Genomic DNA, 21,358 nt, shown 5'->3' with positions numbered 1-21,358 from the left:
GCCCGAACAGAACCTGTCTCAGGCATGTCACCTCCTGGTGATGGACAGTGGGCTATTGGCTCTCAGTAAAGACCTTTTATTCCACCTTCTGGTGAATTATTGTCCATATACTTGACCTGGGGGGAATCCCTGTATAACGCTGTGCTCCCCATGCTCTCTGCCAGTTGGCACAAAGAGGTTCCTGGGTCAGGGTGACGTTGCAACTTGATTATTTATCCTGCAGCGCACAGACAGAAGGGTGGCTCTGAGTCCATTCCAGCTTGAAAACAGATTGTCTGGTGCCACAGTGCAATGGATTTGCCATGTTACTTCATATCCTGGAGCATGTTGTGTGACTGAAATAGAAATGGGGTCAGTGATTACTCGGGCAGTTCTCAGTCACAGCCAGCATATGTTGATATGGCGGATGGATGGGTTACAAATATTTATCCTCTGGAAAAGAACTTCTTGAAAGTTCTAGCAGGATACAGGCCAGTTAGAACAAAAGTAACTAGGCATGGACTCTTTCAGAATTGAGTGTGTTCTTTATGGAGGCTAATATTCCTAGCATCCGGCTGTCTGGTCCGAAAAGTGTGTGACTAGATAGTTCTACATCTAAATAAGGGATATGAAGGCTCAGACAATAGTGGCCTGACAGATTTTTTTGTGTCAAGAGTGTGTCACACATGGGTGGTATGGGTGACACAGTGAAGATATTTGAGGGAGAAGGGGGTCAAGCAGTCAATCAAGGCTGGAAGAGCCAATGGGAAAGGCTGACAATGCACTCTGGTCACAGTGGATTGGTCAAGGGGAGCTAAATTGTGAGAGGCTTTGAAAATAAGCATGAGACGCTTGCATGTGATCCAGTGGAAAAGGTGGGCATCACTGCTAGGACTCAAAGATGGGGGTGATCTGGCAGAATGACAGGCTAGGAAGGTGACCTTAGCAGCAGCATTCTGACTGGACCTGGGCCAAGGTGCAAGGTTACAGTAGTTTAAGGCTAGAAGGGAGAAGGTTGCAGTAGGCAAGATGTGAGCTGATAAAAGCCTGGTTGGGGTATGGGTGTGAACAGAAAGGAAAGGCTGGACCCGCCCCCTCCCAGCTGTTGTGTAGGAAGATGCAGGAAGATTTAGCAATGGACCAAAAATGTGGGACTCGAGAAAATGGCTGTACTCAGCCTTGTGAAAGACACATTGGAAGATACATCTCCTGCCCTGCAGTCCCTCATAATATAAACAGGTAGACAAAGACTGGAGACAAAACACACCAGGAATCCCACAGGATGAGGCTAACTTGACATTTCTTTCTGTTTGGTTGTTCTGCATTTTAATGAAGGGTTGCTAGAAACATTTTTACTGGTATGATTGATGCTTGTGGGCTTCCCAGAAGTGGGTTTTAAGGCAGGATTTGATTGGTTTGGTATTTTGTCAGTTGATCTGGTTACGGCTGAAGCCTGTGACAGAGGCTGCTGCCTCTGCAGGGTCTCCAGATGTGTGACAAGTTAGATGAGAACAAACACTAAGTAATAAATGACAAAAGCAGCTTTGCAGAGATTCATTGAACTGTGTGGCAAAACCCTTCCTCACAAGAGAGGAAGATTTAAAAGTTCCTTTAAAATTAATCCAGGAGGGTGACCAAAACATACCCACATCTTTTACTGACACTGAAAATCACATTGAGAAAGGGGAGAAATAGAATATACTTGATACTGTCACAATAGCCAACAACTCTCCTTAGTCAGGAGTCCAACTTCCCAAAGGGCTTAGACAGGAAACTGTTAACATCTCTCAGCCAGAATATAGTGTACTGTACTACAGAAATGTAATTATTCCTTCCAGATACAGGACATTTCAAGCATATATAAGCCCTTTTCTGAGCCAACAAGAGCTGTGGTAAAAATTTCTGATCAAAAACAGGTTCATGACTGCGTGTCTGAACAAAAGAGTTACTGTACAGTTTGCATAAACCACAGGAGGGGATGGGAGTAGGGGTGGGGAGTGTGTGTGTATGTACATGTTCAATGCAGAACCAAATTAGTACAGACCTAAATCTGACATTTAAACCCACAAGAAACTGGCCAATTCAAAGATATAGTTCCCTCAGCAATCTAAACGCCGCAAATATTTCTTTACAAGTCTGGGTTGGCTGTGTGGTGGTATAGCCTAGACAATGCCATATAGTGTGCTTTATTATGTAGTTATGTTGAATAAGTGCAAATCATAAATAGCCACAACAGCAAAAGGTGTTCAGTTTGGGTGCCTAAAGTACATCCATCCATATCTAAGCCACTAAGTATAAAAGGCCTGATTTTTTAAAGCTGTCGAGCATCTGCAGGTCCCACTGAAGCCAAAGGGAGTTGTGGATGGTAAGTACCTATGAAAAAATTGGGCATTTAAATGTACGTGCCTAAATATGGATGTTAGGCATAGACATTTAAACACTTGGCCTGTTACCTGGAAAAAGTTACATGAAACGTAAATTGTGTAGGACATTGACAACATATTAAACAAAATCAAAGAATGGGTGTTTTTCCAGTCCATTAATGTCTGCATAAACAATAATCTGATTGAAAGTCTATCCCCACTGAAGTCATTGTGACTTTTGCTGCTGGCTTCCATGAAGCTAGGATTTCACTCACTATATATAGTGCTTTTGTTGCTTTTAAAGCAGTAATGGATTCTTAGTATCCCTTAGATGGTGGACAGCTGAGTTCTGCATCGGCTGACATCTCCAAAGACTTGGCTTCATTACAATATTCGATTGTGTTTGAACCTGATGTCTGTGAAGAGTCAAGTCAGCTAATACAATGCTAGCAATCAATGCAGAGTCTGGCTCGGGTTTAACAGCTGACACAGGACTGAATACAATGAGCCTGGGTCTATTCTGACCATTAAGGTGTGGTCAACAGTGTGTCTGCGAACTCCACTCTTTACAGCCATGTTTGATCAGGGTAATATCATGGAAGATAGCCAAGCCCCAGGTGGCCCTCACAACCAAGTACAGTGCATTTTAATTTTATTTTAAATGCAGCTTCTTAAACATTTTGAAAACCTTATTTACTTTACATACAACAATAGTTTGGTTATATATTATAGACTTATAAAAAGAGACCTTCTAAAACCGTTAAAATGTATTACTGGCACACAAAACTTTAAATTAGAGTGAATAAATGAAGATTCGGCACAGCACTTCCAAAAGTTTGCCAACCCCTGCACTAGAACATAATGAGTCTTCTCAGGCAGCAAGCCCAAATGCTTCAGACCTTGGTTGACCTACAGGTCCAAATATCCCAGAACTCTCACCCTCTGAGAACTCCATGGTAGCACCACCTCCCAATATACCATGTGGCATCACCAGCAGCATCCTTTACCCCCACCATGCCATACTTGGGGACAGCAAGAAAAACCACAGCTTCACATGCCCTGCCCTCTGAGAACCATGGTTTGTGTATGTGTAAGCACAACAGCCTACATTTGTGCACTGAAATGGGCAGAAATGTTTGCAGCCTTTCCAATTTTATAGTTCCGTTTCATTAAGCTACTTTAAAAGTTAGTATGGCATTGCCTGTTGTTTTATGTACATTGCTTTTCTGCACTGGTTTTGCCACTCAATACATTTCAATACCTTTCTTAGTTCACAACACATATTGCAAGATGCATAGTGGTACTCAACGCACCCACTTCTTGTAACTGTACAGCACCACAGAACTGTTAGGTTCAGGAAAGCACCCAGTCATATTTATCAATGTACAGCAAGAACCATGTAATTCACAGCTTCAGTAACACACAGAGTCTAGTATTTATCAAAGGACAGCAAGCACTGCATAATTCATAGCTTCAGTAACACACCATGGTAATATTTATAAATGTACAGCAAGCACCACATAAATCATAAAGTAAAACACACCATCTAATATTTATGAATGTATGGCAAGAACTGCATAATTCATAGCTTCAGTAAAACACACAGTCATAATGTACAGTAAGCCTCACATCATTTCTAGCAGCACTAAAGCTTCAGGCCCAGCAAACCGTCCTGCACAGAAAACAAGTGAGGCTGACCAATCAAGTGCTCTTTCAAAGCCTGCCTCAACTGCATAGCTCCACACTGAACTCTTGTGCTGACCCTTGTGTCTGGCTGTTCAAACTCAGCAGCCAGCCACTTCACCTCCACCCTAATGGCAGCTTTCCTCCCTTTGCCTCACAGCTATTACACAGGACACACCACACAGCTATAACCTTTGGGATGTTGTTTTCACTGAGATCCAACCGAGTGATGTAAACATCACAAGTGCCCTTTCAGTCTACCAAAAGCCCATTCAAATGTCATTCGGCAGCTGTTGAGTCAGTAGTTGATTCTTTCCTTGGTGCTGTCAAGGTGGCCAGTGTATGGCTTCATGATCCAGGGAGCAAGGCGTAGGCTGGGTCCCCCAATTTCACTATTAGCATTTCAACATCATCAATGGTAATCCACTGGTCAGGAAAGAAAGTACCTGCTTGAAGCTTTCTGAACAGTCCTTTGTCCTTAAAGATATGAGCATTATGCACCTTCCCTGACCAACCCACACTGAGACTGATGAAGCGCCTTCAGTGACCCACCAACGCTTGCATAACCAGAGAAAAGCAGCCCTTTCTGGTGATTCACTCTGTGGCGAGGTGAGCTGGTGCCAAAATAGGGATGTGTGTGCCACCTATCACCCCATCTCAGTTCAGGAGCCCCATTGCTGGAGGTCCATCCACTACATCCTGAACTTTGCCAAGAGTCACAGTTCTGAGAAACAGAAGACAATTAACAGCCCCCCACTGTGGAGTCTCCAACTCTAAAATGATTTCCCACTAACTGGTAACAAACTGGCACTACAAGCTTCTAGAATGTGAGCGTCGCTCTTTTCTCCACTGTCCATGCAGCTCTCATTTTGGAATCCCTGTGCTGGAGGGCTGGGGTAAGAGTGGCAAACAGATCTAGGAATGTTCCCTTCTGCATCCAAAAGTTCTGCAGCCTCTGCTGATCATCCCAAGCCTGATTACAATGGGATCCCACCAGTTAGTGCTAATTTCTTGGGCCCAGACCTAGTGTTCCACCAGCTACAGCTACTCCATGATTGCCAACAACAACTTTGAACTGGTTCTCACTAAGTCCATCAGCAATCTGTCCTAGAAGAAATCCTCATGTCCCCCATTGGAGCAATGCCTCCTGCAGGTCTGCCAATATAGACTTGTGTGTCCTGTATTTGCATTATTCATGGGAATAGTGCAGAGCTCTGTGGGCTCCAAGCTTCTGTCAGAAATGGCAGCGACCAAAAAGTGCAACAGGAGTTTGTAGGATTTTAAAAAATATATGGGCTATGGATGGTATTATGGGATGCAGAATGATGCATGCTGGGAACTTCACGCCTGGCTCCCAGAGATACCTGCATGACTCATTTCTACCCCACAACACATTGCAAAAATTCCCCAAAAGGCATTGCACCAAGCAGTAGTGCATGGCATTCTGGGATACCTACCCATGATGCCCCGTGTGATGGACGCCCCCCACATCTGGGATGCCACCTGATGTGCTGGGGTCCCAGTGGTTTTGCCCATTCCACCACCCTGGGTCTTGCTGTGCCAGGCCCTCAAGCCTTCTCTAGCGCATATGCAAGGAAGACCACACCCAGCTGCAGACACAGACTGAAATCAGCACTGTGTAGGAAGAATCAACTCATGGATTTACTCAGCACTCATGTGCACACCTCCTTTGGGGAGTAAACCCAAAATAATATTGTTTTGCACTATATAGAAAAAATCTGCACAGCGCAAACTCATAAAAATCACCTTCTCCCTCAATGTGAAGAGAGATATGCACAGCTTCTTGCCCCCCCAGGTATGAATTGCACAAACTGGGTTATGTTATAAGCAAGAAATAAGTTTACTAACTACAAAAGGCAAGAATCCTTTGTTCCCAGTGGACAAATACCAGCAGTGTCCAAGGTAATATTTTGTACCAGGTGACCTTATCACCTGACCTTGCAGTGTCAAAGCAACCATGAAATAAAGTTTATTTGCAATGTGCACTGGAAGGAACTCCAGGGAAGATGGGAGAGCCACATCTTCAAAGATTCATTGTCTTTTCCTAATGGCCCATTAAGGCTGATTGCTTACTGTCTGGTGAGCATTCCCCCAACTACACACACAGTTGTAATTGTTACATAGTCTATATTCCTAACTTCAGATACAGAAATGATACAGGCACACAAATTGGATAAACACACTCAGCAAATCATAGCCTTTCCAATGATATTTCACATGACCCATCTTGCATAAAACATATCCCTAGTTAGACCATATTCATATGGTAACAGTATTTCTATGAAGAATGTGGAGTGTAACATCACACCCTGCTCTTTGCATCGACACAAGTGCTCCTGGTGAGTACGTGCAGCACCGATGGAAGCAGTCCCAAGTGATATACAAAACTTCAGCAGCTGTGCGCCAATGTAACTTGTGTCAACCAAAGTCTGTAGTGTAGACATGACCTGAGACACTGGGGAATAGAGCAATACAGTTTGAGTGACGGACAGAGAAGCTTTGTAACTGGTGGCTGTACCAGTCTCGCATCCTCTGTGGATTGGGCACAGAGAGGGGCATGTAACACACATGAACTAGTGGGTAATAGCAGGGTTCCATCAGGAAATGTCAATCCCTTGAACCTGAAAAGTTTTGCGAAAATGTATCAGGTTTGACAAACTTCAGTGAACCACAGGCAGGGGTCCAATGGGTTCAGACTTCCCTGCTGCCCTGCTATGTGGACTGCCCCTGGGTTGGGAAGTTCAGTGCTTCCAGGCTGCAAGATGGAAGCCCTGAGAACTCTGGCTCAAGATGGGGCTCTCCGTGCCTCCAGGCTCCATGCTGGGAATCTAGGAGCCTGGAAGGCCTAGGATGAGCTTCCAGATCCACAGTTCTGTGGCATCCCTTCCATGCAGACTGGCCCAGGCTGGGAACCCCAGGGCTTTCAGACATCTGGTCCCTCGGCCTGCCCAACTCCCGTATTTTAACTATTAATAGTGTACTAACAAGGCAAATGAATTACCCTTCACAGCAAAAGAGAGAAAAAGGCACTCAGGTCTGATGGCAACAGGAGCCATATAAGTACCATAGATAGGTTAGATTAGATAATTTTGCTTGCTGTGGTCTTGCGAGACATACAATAAACCCATTCTAGGGTAGGGCATGTCACTGCTGCACAGTGCCTGGAAGCCAAAGGGTACCATGCATGGGGACTCCCTTAGGTGCTATCAGCAGACACTGCCCATAACTTGGGACTAATCTGCAGGCTGGAAAGATGATCTTTCACAAAGGCTGTGTAGTCTCCTATCCTGGGTCCATGGACTTGTGCTAATGGGACTCAAACTAGTGCACTAAAAATGGCTGTGCAGACTTTACCTTGTCATTGTGGCTCAGGCTAGAGCTTGGGCTTTCAAGCCCACCCACTCCCATAGGTTTCTGAGCCCAAACTCCAGCCTGAACCATAAGGTCTTCACAGCTCTTTTTAGAGCACTAGCATAAGTCTGGGGACTTGGGCTGGGAGACTTGCTCTCAGATGCAATGTGGATGGAACCTTAGTGACTCACCTAGGGTGAAATTCATTCTGGTGCAAAAAGCATCAGTTGAGTCCCACTAAATCCTTATCTCATGAGTGTCATTATATTTAGTGTTTTTCTTAAAGCCCCTGCTCTTGGAGTCATGTGATGATGTGAGAATCTCCATTTTAATTTTTTTTAAAAGTAAGTTTAGAGCCCTCACAGCTGTGGGGGAAAAGCTAGAAAAAATGACCTCAGTGCACCCTAAAGGTTTGAAAACCAGAATGAAAATGAAAGAACCCACAATTTATTATTTTTTAAAGTACTATATTGTGATTTTAAGCCAATCTCATGATTTTGGGACAAATTGACTCATGGTTTTTGAACACCTGGGGTTGGCGATACTGTTTGGGGGGGGACCTTTCCTGACCCTCTGCACAGAGCTGAATATCCCCCACATGAGTAATAAAATTAATTTCTTCCTTCCTTCCTTTTTGGCCTGAGGGCCACATTGGGTTTCATAAATTGTATGGAGGGCTGGTTAGGGGTGGGGGTTGTGGCCCAGTCCTGACCTCCTATCTGCCCCCTCTCCGCCCAGGACTCCTGCCCCATCCACACACCCCCACCCCCACTCCCTGTCCCTGGACCCCCACTGCCCCATCCAACTCCTCCTCTCATTCCTGAGAGCCCCCCCCGGACTCCTACTCCATCCAACCACCCCTTCTCTCTGTCCCCTGAGTGCCCCCTATTGCCCCATCCAACTCCCCCTCTTTCCTGACTGCCCTCTCCAGAACCCCTGCCCCCATTCAACCCCCTGTTTCCCCCTTGACCCCATCCACACCCCTGCCCCCTGACCACCACCCCCGAACTCCCCTGCCCTCTATCCACCCCCTGCCCCACTCCCTGCCCCCTTACCATGCTGCCTGGAGCATCGGTGGCTGGAGGCACTACAGCCATGCCACCCGGCTGGAGCTGGGCCATGCCGCCGCCGCCACCACCACCACCACGCAGCACAGAGCACTGAACCAGGCTTGGCTCTGCAGCTGTGCTGCCCCAGAAGCTCACAGCCCCGCCACCCAGAGCATTGTGCTGGTGGCGGAGCGAGCCGAGGCTGTGGGGGAGAGGGGACAGCAGGGGAGGAGCAGGGGCTAGACTCCCAGACCAGGAGCTCAGGGGCTGGGCAGGATGGTCCTGTGGGCCAGATGTGGCCAGTGGGCTGTAGTTTGCCCATCTCTGCCTAGGAGCTTTAAATTACACCAATCCTGCAGAGGGAATTCCACTGAATCATAAATCCCCATCTAAACCTCCAAACAAAAAATCTTCATTGTGTGATACAAAACATGCTAAAAAAAAGGAGTATAGAGGACCAGGTGAGAGAACACAATAGTCCTGCAGCTGCATTGGGAGACAGAGAGAGGACATCAACAGAATAGTAAAAAGCTAGCAGATCGATTCCCCCTCATTCCTCAGTGGCTGCACCTGTGACTCCCTTCCTGAAGGATTTTACAGTACAGTTTCTCACACTGCTCCACTAGCATGGATGTGACACTTCTAGGGGCTTGTCTAAACTTAAAACGCTTCAGCAACAGTTCCACAGGCCACTTCAGTGTAGACCCCACCTACACCGACAGGAGGCGTTCTCCCATCAGTACAGGTAATCCACCTAGGGTGACCAGAAGTCCTGATTTTATAGGGACTGTCCTGATTTTGGAGTCTTTTTCTTATACAAGCTCCTATCACCCCCCAACCCTTGTCCCGATTTTTCACATTTGCTGTCTGGTCACCCTAAATCCACCTCCCCAAGAGACAGTAGCTACGTTGATGGAAGACTTCTCTATCCACTTACCACTATCTGTACCGAGACTGAGTGACATAGTTACCCTGATCTAACCCCCAGTGTAGTCAGCGCTAGGTAGCTGGAAGAATTCTTCTGTTGACCTAGCTATCACCTCTTGGGGATGTGGATTAACTACAGTGATAGGAGGCCCCATTCTGGCTCTTGCTTGAACCTCTCAACATCTGCTGCCCTAGTCCTCAGGCGCATTGTGTAACAGCATGTGGAAGGCAAAGCACTTCAGCGCTGTTCAAAGTAACATTTAAAATTCAGCACTTGGCCTCTTCCTTTTGAAAACCAGCTTTAGCCCAAGTGGTGTCAATATGGTGGGTGAAATTGACTCCACTGAAGTCAACAGCAAAACTTCCATTGACTTTAGTGGGGCCAGGATTTCACTCATAGTCTCTATACAGACCAGAGATAACAGAGAAACCTAGTAGTACTTGGGATTTGCTATTGGGCAGGAACCCCATGCACAGACTTTCAGCTTACAGGGGGTGACTCAGGTAGGCAGATAGCTTCTTATTGTTTAAGGATGAAATTTGTCCCCCCAAAAAATTTTCAAGCCCCCCAAAATGGGGCTTAAGTGAGATGTCAGCAGTGCATAGTACTTGTGCTGATTTGTTGCAGAGGAGTGGATTCACCCTCAATGAACAAGGGGGTTCAGAGTGAAATGTTAAACAATCAAGAGCCAGCTGTAACTTTTACTGGTCCAAAACTGATTTCCAAAAGATACTAGCATGTGATGATCTTAAGAATTTTAGAAATGCCCCCCATCCCTTTTCTGGAGATCTGGCCACTAGCACAAGTGCAGTAAAAGGTGGATCTGAAAACTGAAGTATCTTGAAGGATGTTTGACGCTGGGTCGATTATAGCTGAGTGAGGATTTGGCTCACATAACCTGGCTTGAGTAGACAAACTGGGCCTTGTCTCCCATAGCACAGGAATTCACCTCAGGATATGTCTACATTCGCAGAGTTTTTGTGCTGTCAGTTTCACCGGTTACAGTAACCAGTGAAAGAAAAATGCTGATTTGTGGACTCACTTACTTCCACAGGCATCAGATCATGTTCACATTTGAGAGCAACGCACTGAGGGCAGCTATCCCGCAGTGCTGCTATTTCTGTTTTGATAATAGGTCTTGTGGGGGGTGATCGTGGATCATCCTAGGTGCTTGCACAGCCTCCTCTCCCCAAACACTGATCAGCTCCAGGAGCTCAGCACCGCTCATTTGCTCCGTGAAGCAGCCATTGTCACCTGGCCAGATAAGAGAGCACTTGCCAAGAAAACAGGAAGAGGAGTTTCAAAGTTCCCGGGGCTTTACAGTGGGAGAGGTGGATGTCTGTTTGCCTGGCATCAGAGCAGCGGAGTAACCGGCCAGAGTGGAATATCCTCCGCAGGCTACAAACTGTGTAAACAGGAAGAACGTGTCTTCACTTGCACACCACCACAAACGCATCACTGGTAAGAGCTGTTCACCTCTCGTGGAGGTACTTTTCTTTTTGCCGTGAAAGGTCTGAGTTTCACGGCAAAAAGTCATTGGTAAGTGTAGACACTCCCACGCAAAAGGGACTTTTTCCACTTTAAATGACGAGTGTAGACATGCCCTCACATTCACTAAAGGCAAACTCTTTTTATTCCCTGCCCTGAAGGGAGAAAGGTGTCACTGTGGAAATCCTGGAAGGAGAATTAAAATGTATCTTCTGCAAGAGCCAAGTGTCTGCCTTCAGGGGACTGTGACCTTTGTCTAGAGTTACCAGATAGCAACTGTGAAAAAACAGAACAGTGGGTGAGGGGTAAAAGGCGCCTATATAAAAAAAGTCCCCAAAAATGGGACTGTCCCTTTAAAAACAGGACATCTGGTCACCCTACCTTTGTCCATATGCCCTTTGTCCATTTGACAGTATGAGATGTGCATTTCTTCACCCTCTGTTCTTTGTTTTGTGTCTGCACTGCTAAGAGGAAGGATGAACTTGTGGTTAATGCACTGGAGTAAGAGTCAGGAAATTAAAGGCCTGATTCTCCACTGAAATCCATGGTGTTACACTGGCATAAAACACAGTGACAAGCCAAGCCCCAAACGTCCAATTTTAGTGGTGTTGCAGGGCGGGGGGGTTCACTCTGCCTTGGCCTTGCGGCATGACCTTGAGCAAATCTCTGGGCATTGGTTTTTCCCCATCAGCAAAAGGAGAATAACAATAACAATTGTTTGCCTAATCTCCCGGGGATAAAGGCTTAATCCATTATTGTTTGTAAAGCACATTAAGATCCTTTGGCAGAATATGCGTTAGGAGTGCAAAGTGTATCATCCTCATGGTGCAGAGCCCTGGGAAACTTCTCTTTGCTGGAGACATGGGGTCAGTGAAGTGTCCCTTCCTTCTGCAAAATGTTATGTCGAGTAGTGCTAAAAGCTGGTCAGGTCCTTCCGTGCTGCCTTTAACTGTTCCATACCAAGCAATCTGCTCCTGATTTTATTGGGCTACAGCACAGATATTCATCCACTGGCTGCTTTCAGGAAGCTTGTCTGCCTGTTTGGGGCCAGATGTACCATTTCCTTCCCTGGGTAAGGGAAGAATACTGTATGTGAAAGATGCTAACTGAGGTATAAGCACTCAGGAAATGTCCCATAGGAAAAGTTGAAGCTGCTTGCAGTGACTGCACTCAGAGGGCCTTTAAGGGCACTGTGTGGCTCAGAGCTCTCTCCTGTGTCTTCACTGGTGCCTGGAGCCAGCCCTGGCTGGAACATGCCATATGCTGAGAGCTTTTCCTGCCTTTAATATCTCTCCAGGCTCCTGTGAGGGTGGCCTGCCATAAATGGCTCTGGCTAGGCCTGCAGGCAGGAGGGATAGGGTGGGGAAGTGGGTATTTTGGTTGTTTATCCCTGATTTTGTTTCCTATTTTCACCTCAAGTTTATTGGGTGGGGATGGGGGGGACACAGGGAAAGGAGAATGATTCTTGCCAGCTCATGGTCACTGAGAGGTGTAAAATGGTCACTGCTCCTACCTCTTCTCCTCCATTTCACCTTCTCTATGGTAGGAAGAGTGAACTGTTTGCAGGCCTCCACTTTCTCTTCTTCCCATTCACTTTGCAACTGGGCAGGTGAAGGAGAGATCTCCTCTTCATCCACTAAGGGTTACGCTTTCAGGCACTTTCATATTTCTTCTTGCCGAGTTTTGTTTGGGAAATGGGTGGACTTGAGTCAGGGTAAATTCTAATGTCTCTTTCTGCAGCTCCTTGCTCACTGTCACTAGGTGCCCTTGAAAGAATGTCCATTACAGGAAGCTCCTTACCAGGCCTGTATCTGACATTTAACAAGTACTTTGTCCTCTAGCTCTATGTTTATAAATGTATTTTGATCTTATATTTATTTTCAAATTGTGCCCACAGGGGCTCACTTTTGCCTAACAGTTGTTTTTCTTCTATGTGTAAGCAGAGTCAGGATGAGCCCTACCCTGACATCTGCTGGTGAATTATGGGGAGAGTGGAAAGGAATTTTAGGTATTTGCACTGGCACACCCACCCCACCTAGCATAGCCCATGGCAGCCTGGGATGGTTATTTTGACAGCTCTGGGACCCCCAATTTCTTTATTCCTCCTGCGCCAGTAACAAAGTGTTGCCACCCAGATTATGTGAATGAGGAACTACCAGACTGCTTTATGACAGAGATGTCTCAATATAAATTAAGTTACACTTGCTAGACAAGGGACATGGGTTCCAACCCCCCCCCCCATTGAATGGAGAGAGGCTGGCAGCTGGTGTGTGTACCTGATGGTATGGGCCTCTTTTGAGGGCCTGGAACACCAATTGCACATCCTCCTCTCTCCACTGTTAAAGAGTAGAGCTAATTTTGATTCCATTAGGAGTCCTTCTAAAGGCTGCTGAGCTGAACTCATGTTGGGCTAATAGTGCACCAGCACTGGGGCTCCCTTGCTACGAGCTGAAATCACTGAGTGCTGTGTTACCTAGTGGGGGCGCCTGAAGACCTATTGCTAAGCGGCTGGCAGAGCGGAGCAGTTTGCAGCATGTTGGAGCAGCCCATGGAACAGTGAGCAGAATGGAGGGGTTTGCGGAGACAGCTGGAGTGGCTCACAGGTTGGCTGGAGGAGCGGTACAGCTGGTGTAGTGGAGCTGGTCATGGTGAAGGCCACAGCAGAACTCCACGGAGAGGCAGAGCAGTTGGCCTTGGCCCACATAAGGTGCCCCTTACCACCCTGTGTGGGCCCCACCACCCATTTCCACCAGGCTGAGGGGGGTAAAACTCTGCAGATAAACTTTTGAACTCTGGGGTGGCACTGACCAGAGACTTTTGGGTTGTTGGACTTTGGGGTGATTGGGCTTAAGATCCTAAGGGGAAAGGACATTGCCAAGCGTACTTGGAGGTGGGTTTTTTTTATTTATGGTTTAAGTTATAATCTTGTTTGTGGTGTTTCTCCAATGTGATGCCGCATTGTTTCCCTTCTTTATTAAAAGGATTTTGCTACACTCAGACTCTGTGCTTGCGAGAGGGGAAGTATTGCCTCCTAGAGGCACCCGGGGGGGGGTAGTATGTAAGTTTCCCAGGTCACTGGGTGAGGGCTCGAGCTGGTTATGAACCGGAATCCCTGGATACTGAACTCGGCCCTTGTTGCTGCCAACTCAGAGGTGCAAAAGGGTTACATATGCATGACACTGCACACCTTGTGCTGGAGACCTTTGTGTTATGCTGTGATTGCTTCCTTGCTTATTTCACTCAAAAGTGATATTTGCAGTTTGGTTACCCTTGCATTCTGCTTGTATGCCTTGCCATGCATTTTAATAAGATCCATGTCAATTCCTTCACTGCTTACACTTCCAGTTGGAAAGTTCAATTTTCACTAGTCCTGCATATATCCACCATTCTTTACAAAGTCAAATCTATTTCTCCCAGTAACCTTGCTCTGACTTGGTTATCAGTTATCCCACACACCTGATGCGGTGTCTAACTAGTTCATCCATTAGCTGTTCATACTCACATGACTTAGCTTTATTATGCAGCTCTATAACATGATGATCAATGGTCACACCTGCAAACTAGTTTCTTGGAAAGAAAATGTGTCTTCCTCAAGTGACATTCTTGCAAGGAACAAAGTATTCTTGAAAGTTCCAAATGTCTTTGTCTAGCAATTTGCAGTCCCCTTCTTCACACTCCCAAAGTAGTATACTGAAAGTCTCCCATGAACTCCTGACACATGCAGGATTTCAACCTTTCCAATTTCTCTTCAGTTGTTTCCAGGACAGTTTGGATGAATTATAACAACCTGCTCCAGTTCTCTGTGAAGATCCCTTCCAGACTAAGGGATTCAGTTGGTTTCATTTGCTCTCTTTAGCTACAGATTTAGTTTATTCCGATATTGTGAAATAAATGTCTGATCTATGGGAGTGCTGGTACGAGAGACTGAATTGTATCTCCCTGACATAGATCAAGGTTTCAAAAGGCTAATGCTTTTTGCCACACAAGTGAAGGACTGCAAGAGTGGGGGGGCCAAGCCCTGCCCCATGTCCCACCCTTCCACCGGCCCCACCCTTTTGGAGCACTCTCTCTCTCATGCTCTCTCTCTTCCCTTATCTTACTCTCTCTGCTGACCACCCTGAAAGTCCTTGGGTGACAGATCTTTCCTGCTTCCTAGACCCAGTGGGTCCCCAGCACCAAGAGGAGCCTCAGCTGCAGAGCTGATAGTCAACAGGTGAGGACCCAAATGCCAGTATGTGGCTCAATGCAGAGTGGGATGTGGGTGCCGGCCAACTGGGCCAGGTCACAGCATGGTCCCTCCCAGCCAGCTTTTAAAATGAGGGAGGACAATGGCCCTTCAGGAGCCAGAACCTTTGTAGAAGTGGGAGGGAGAGGGGACAGGACCAAAGTTGGGGAGGAATTAATACCTGACCTATGCGCTCACTGTGAGATATTTTCTTTGTTAAAATGTGGGGCTGTGCCTCCCTCACTGTTCCAGCACCAGTGACACAAGGAAAGGTCAGTCTCCACTGACTCAAACTGCTGCTGCTTTTTTACACAGAGTAAAACTACATTTCAAGGGATTAAGTGAGACCTAAAATAATGCATTGAGCTACATGCACGCCTCCTGCACTAGGATGACTTTTGTCCTATGATAGCAAGACAGCCGTCTGCCACTCTCACTTGGACGCTGAACCTTTTGTAATAACTGGACACATCGATGGATGTTTCACTCCATTTTAACCAGACTGCAAGACAGATTATCTAGGAGAAAGCATCCATGCATCCAATCCAATTCTTCATAGGTTACATCTTAACGGCAAAGCCACATAAATACACACATATGTTAATAAATACTATAGTATTAATTAGAAGTATAAAGGGAAACATCACTGTTGCTAGCCTTGTTTATCAGAATGAGATTGTCTCTGTTATGAAGGGTCAATTATTTCCAAATAATTAAATGTTAAAATGCTAATCAAGCTATGAATGCTAAGATCTGTGAATGGCACACTAAAGCACTGGGAATCAAGATTTGCATTTGATAAAATATGGCACATGCAAAGCAAAGCCCTCTCTGGTATAAATATTGTATCTCGTGAGCCGCATGGTTGAATGAAGTGAATTTTACAGCTTGATAGTACTCAGAGGGTATGTCTACACAGCAAAGGAAAACCTGCAAGCTGGCCCAGGCATGGATTTTTCTTGGCTGTGCAGATGTATCCTCTGAGTACTTAAATGAAAACTTGAATGTATTGCTGCATCATATGCATAGAAGGCCCTCTCTAAACTGATCTGTAAAGCCACTTCTCTCTCCCAGCACCAAGCTTCCACCAACCAGTGTGAATCTCTCCTCAAAACCCAGGTTCCCATGATGCCAGTGAGAAATCAGCAGGGCAGAGGGGGAGACCTGGTCCTTTTAACCTTTTCTAGTCATAACAAAATACTGAATTGATATGTGCATATACATATTGTGTTGTATTTGGCTGTGTCCTTCCCTTCCTTCCTGTTCTTATCTTACTCAATCCAAAATCCCCATTCTTCAAGCAGATGATACACATAGATGGCCCTTGTGACCACATGGAGCCCCTTGACTTGTGTGGAGCACTGTGTGGGCATAAGTCTGCTCATGCTGCTCTGGTTGTAGGCTCAAGTCTTTCTAGTGGGGCAGTGATCATGTTTCTTCATGTGGGTTTGTACAGTGCTTACCACCAAATGGGCCTCAATTCTTATGTGGGCTTCTAGGTGCTAGTGTAACATAAATAGTACAGAAATAAGGTAACCCTTCTCTAAACTAAGCTGCAGCAGGACGTATACCTCTTGTCTGTCTAATAGATACTTTTGTGGACCCTGGTGCCATAGAATCTGACCACATCATAATTGTCAATGTGATTATTTACACAACACCACTGTGAGGAAGGGAAGCACTATTGCCTCCCTTTAACAGACAGGGAGCTAAGGTACAGAGAGACCACGTGATTTGCCCAAGTTCACACGGGAAGTCAGTGGCAAAAGCTAGAAAGGAACACAGCTCTCCTGAGTCCCAGGCTAATGCCCTAACCACTCAATCATCCTTCCTCTCTTTTCTGGACCAAATTCTGCCTTTGCTTGTACCCTTGCCACCCTCAGCCATAAACGTAAGCCAAGGCAGAACGTGTGCTTTCTCCAAGGGTACCTGGCTCTTCATGACTGGCATGGAGACAAACACACACTCTCTGACCCCAACCACACTAACAAGCAAACAATGCTACAATCTGTTCTGAAAACAATGAGTGGCAGATGGAGCTGTCCATGTCCCTAGGAGTTTTTCTAAAAGTGGAAGCAGCAGCAGATTGGGTTGTATGATTAAAAGAGAGTTGGCATTTCCATTCTAAATCCTGATTTCCGGGTTTTTGTTTTTTTTTAATATTGTAGCAACTCCAAATTGCATCCAGCTGATACTTGGTCTCCCCAAACGTTGTAGGCAAATTTGTTTTTGTTTCCCAGTATGATTTTGAAAGGCCAGCTGTCTTTTATAGTCACTGAGCAGGGAAGGATAGGTTTCCTGCCTACTCTGTACCCCAATCAATGAGATACTAGCAGGTCTTGGGGAGGCTGAGTACGTCACCTCTCTCGACCGTATGAAGAGCTACTGGTATATCCTCCTGGCGCCTGATTCTAAGGTGTTAACTGCATTTGCCATGTCCTATGGGCTGTATCACTTCCATCTGGATTCCATGGCACACCTGTGACATTTCGGAGACTCCTGGACTAAGTGCTTCTGCCCCACAGAGCGTATGATGGAGTGGTCTACCCCACCTCCTAGGCAGAGTACTGCCAACACGTCAGAGTAGTACTCCAGTCCCCTAGGGCAGCGGGTCTCACAGCCACCCCAGCCCAGTGCCAGGGTGGCTGCACAGAGATGAAGTACCTAGGCTTTATGCTGGGGAATGGGAGGCTCAGACCCTTGATAGATAAGGTAAAAGCCCTGGTAGAATGTCCTATCGCCACCACAAAGCAGCCATCAAATCTTTCCTCAGGCAGGCCAGGTGCTATCAGTGTTTCGTACCCCACTTTTGCATGATTATGGCCCCACTAACAGACCTGTTGTGAAAACCAGGCATCCCAAAAAGTGTGATGGACTTTCATACGTGCAGATGCATTTGGTGTAATAAAATGAATCGTCAGCAGTGCCCTGGCACTCTGCAACCCAGACTTTAATAAAGAGTTCATCTGACGGATGGCTGCATTGGAACGGGGACTGGGAGCTGTCCTCCTGCAAGAATTCGAGGATGGAGAGCACCCCATTTTGTACCTGAGTAAGAAGCTGCTGTCCTGAGAACAAGAATGTCAGTGGTTGATTTGGGTGCCTTGGGATAAAGTGTACTGTTGAGGCCCCTAGATACCATTTATGTGGGGCACCTTTTACTCTCCTCCCAGACTGTGGCTTCGGCCCTGGGTGCTGGGGCTCAGACTTTGGCTTCAGCTTTGGGCCTCAGCAAGTCTAATGCCAGCCCTGGAGACCCCTTAAAATGGGGTCACACCCCACTTTGAGGTCCTGATCCACAGTTTGAGAACCGCTGTGCTAGAGGCAAAGAACTACCATAGCAGTTCCTTTGCCATCCCTCCCCGTGGTAACAGCCTTTTGAGGCCAAGGGCAGCAGGTGTAAATCAGAGCAGCACTCAGGTGCCTCTAATGTATGCCAGGAAGCAGCACAGCATGCAACCAGTTCAGGCTTGAGGGAATGGTAAAATGGCTTTAAGTCTCCTCTGCACAAACATGACCTCCAGAGTGCCCTGTTCGCTCCTCAGCCGCAGTAATGGAGTGTAGCCAATGTCTTTCATCAGTCAGGATAAACAGAATGTTCTCTAATTCCCCATTCAGTCCCTTATGGGGAGGCTTAAGGAATGTTATTTGGTGTTTACATAACATAATTTACTCAGCTAAGAGATTTGGAGATTCTGGCTTTAGGATTGCTACACTGCAAATGCCAGCAAATCTAAAGTGTCTATTAAGCCCCATCTCCTATGGAGTAAGCTATGGAGAAAGGTTGCCGTTGCTGGAATTGCTAGGTGGTGTAAATTAAGTGTGTTTCCTAGATAAGCTTGTACACCCTTGCAAAATCTATCCCTCTTGACAGAAGGTAATTCATCTCCCTCCTTGTTTTAAAGGTAACGAAGCTGAAGTTTGAGTTCACAGGGGTGAGGCTTGGCTGTGGAATTTGTCAGATGCCTAAACAGTGAGGGCTTTCTCTTGGCTATTTGAGTCACTTGAGTAGATTGCACTAACTTCGCCTATGTATCGCTATAAGGGACGCTGGGGAGGTCACGTCCCGTTTTAGAGGGGAGAGTTTTTTATCCAGCCAGTCATGCTCAGCAGCACCATCCTGCTGTTGGTGGAACCGGAAAAAAGTGGGGGAAGGGCTGTTGGTTCAGCGTTAGCTAGAAGTCCCTTAAAGTAGGGGAAACTTAGCTTACTTGGCAGGACACTGCACTGGCAGTCAAGAGACCTATTCCTAAGTCTCCCACCAACTTCAACTCTCTGCCTCAGTTTCCACCACTCGTGCCCTTTGACTATTTAGATTGTAAACTCTTTGGGACTGGGACACTACTTTTTTTTTTAAGTCCCTAGCCCACCGAGGTCCTGATCTCAGTTGTGGTTTCTTGGTGTTACCATAATAGAAATAACAATATACGCTGTGTTACATATGCACAACTGCTAACATGTATCCACTGAAGCAGACAGTTCCAAGCTTCTTGAGTGGCTGGTATATGAAGTTCTGCAGTTATGAAACCCTCGATGCGTTGTGTCCAACAAAAATATTTTTAAAAATGAAGGTTTACCCATAGTTTTAGCATTCCTACCAGCCAACTAAAAACATCTAAAATTAGCTTGCCTAGACAAATACACTTATCATGTTTATTACAATCTTGTGGAAATCAAAGTTCTAACTAGTAACATTCCAAATCAGCTGTTCAGACCAAGTGGGAAGGCACATGGTTTGTTAGTTAGTTTGTTTGATTTTTGGTAACTGTAATATTCTGGCACTGTTTGTGTTGGGATTAATTAATAGTTTTCCTATTCAGCACACTGGACACATCTTTTTTCCATGTTAGGAGAGAGCTGGAGGAAGCATTATGAGGGTCACATGATTAAAAAATGAAACACTTTGCCATTGCAGTTAATCGTAAGTGCTAATGGAACTTCTAGGAAAACACAACCGAGATCAGAATGGATAGAAAATGAACTAATGATCCAGTGCTATTATTTTCATGAATATTCAATGAACTTCTATAGCTGCAGGAGGGTCAATGACACTAAACCTTTATGACTCCAGCCATTAACGATTTGGTGAAAGGAAAATGTGAAGCTAGAATGTGAAGCTTTTCAACCAGTTGTTGGCCATGGAGTAATTTCTTTTACTAGGACTGTAGCCAAAAGTGGCCTTCTTTTTATCTCACTGACTCTGGCTGTACAATGATATAAATCCACTCATTTCAGTGGACTTACTCCTGATTTATGCTGGTGCAAGTGAACAAAGAATCAGGCCCAAAGATTATACAAAAGCATTATGTGCCTGATCCTATCAGCTTCCTCTGTGCAGAGCTCCCATGAAAGTCAGTAGGAGTTATGTATGGTGAGAGATTGCAGAATCAGGCCCTATGTAAAGTGATATCTGAGCAGAATCTGTTCTGTAAAAAGCAAGTGTTTAACAGCTACAAAAATAGTGTAGAGTTAAAATAATAACAAATGCAATTTATTTGTAAAGAACAGCCTTTATCACGAGCATTCTTAAGTGTTAGTTTTCAAGCACGCCTGAGAGGTTTTTATGAAAGCTGTAATCAAACCAAACCTGTTGGTGATATATTTAGAGCTGTGCTATAATAATCTATTAATACTGTATGTTGACCTGATTATTGGGATGTTTATTGTATGAATAGGTTGTTTGAGTTAACTAGGGGCCTGTCAGGGAAAAGATAGTAGGAAAGGAAGAAAGACTCAAGATAAACATTTTTCTGCAAACACCTGAGGGTTGTTAAGAGACAATGCCAGGACAGGGAAAAGGCCTGTACACATGGGAGATCAAAAGAACTACTGCAAGGGTTAAAAAGAAAAAGAAGAGTTGTTTTGGGGGGCCAGACAGAGTCACCAGAGACCCATTGATGGTGTCTGACGAAGCTAGGCCTGCTTAGGTTACCATCATGGGATGTGCGCAGACTGTTTTAAAATCGTTTTTATTCCTCTATCTGCTTTGTTCCTACGCAGTGGCACTGGAACACTTTAAACAGTAGAGGTGCTGAAAGCCAACCCCATTACTCTGTCCGCACTCCCTCCTGACCTGGCCCCCTCTCACACTCCCCTGAGCTGTGGCTGGGACCAGGGCATGTCTCAAGGGACAGGGCTGGCAGCTGAGACCCTGCATAAAATCTGGTGGCCCCCGAATCTCTAGTGTCCACGTCTATGTTTCTACCACTAAGATAAATAATACTTTGATTTAAGAAGGCTGGCTGATCACTGTACACTGCTGGTCAGATTC

This window comes from Gopherus evgoodei, chromosome 3 (assembly GCF_007399415.2).
Source record: "Gopherus evgoodei ecotype Sinaloan lineage chromosome 3, rGopEvg1_v1.p, whole genome shotgun sequence".
Lineage (NCBI taxonomy): Eukaryota > Metazoa > Chordata > Testudines > Testudinidae > Gopherus > Gopherus evgoodei.
The sequence above is the reverse complement of the archived record's forward strand: the minus strand, read 5'-3'. Positions refer to the sequence as shown.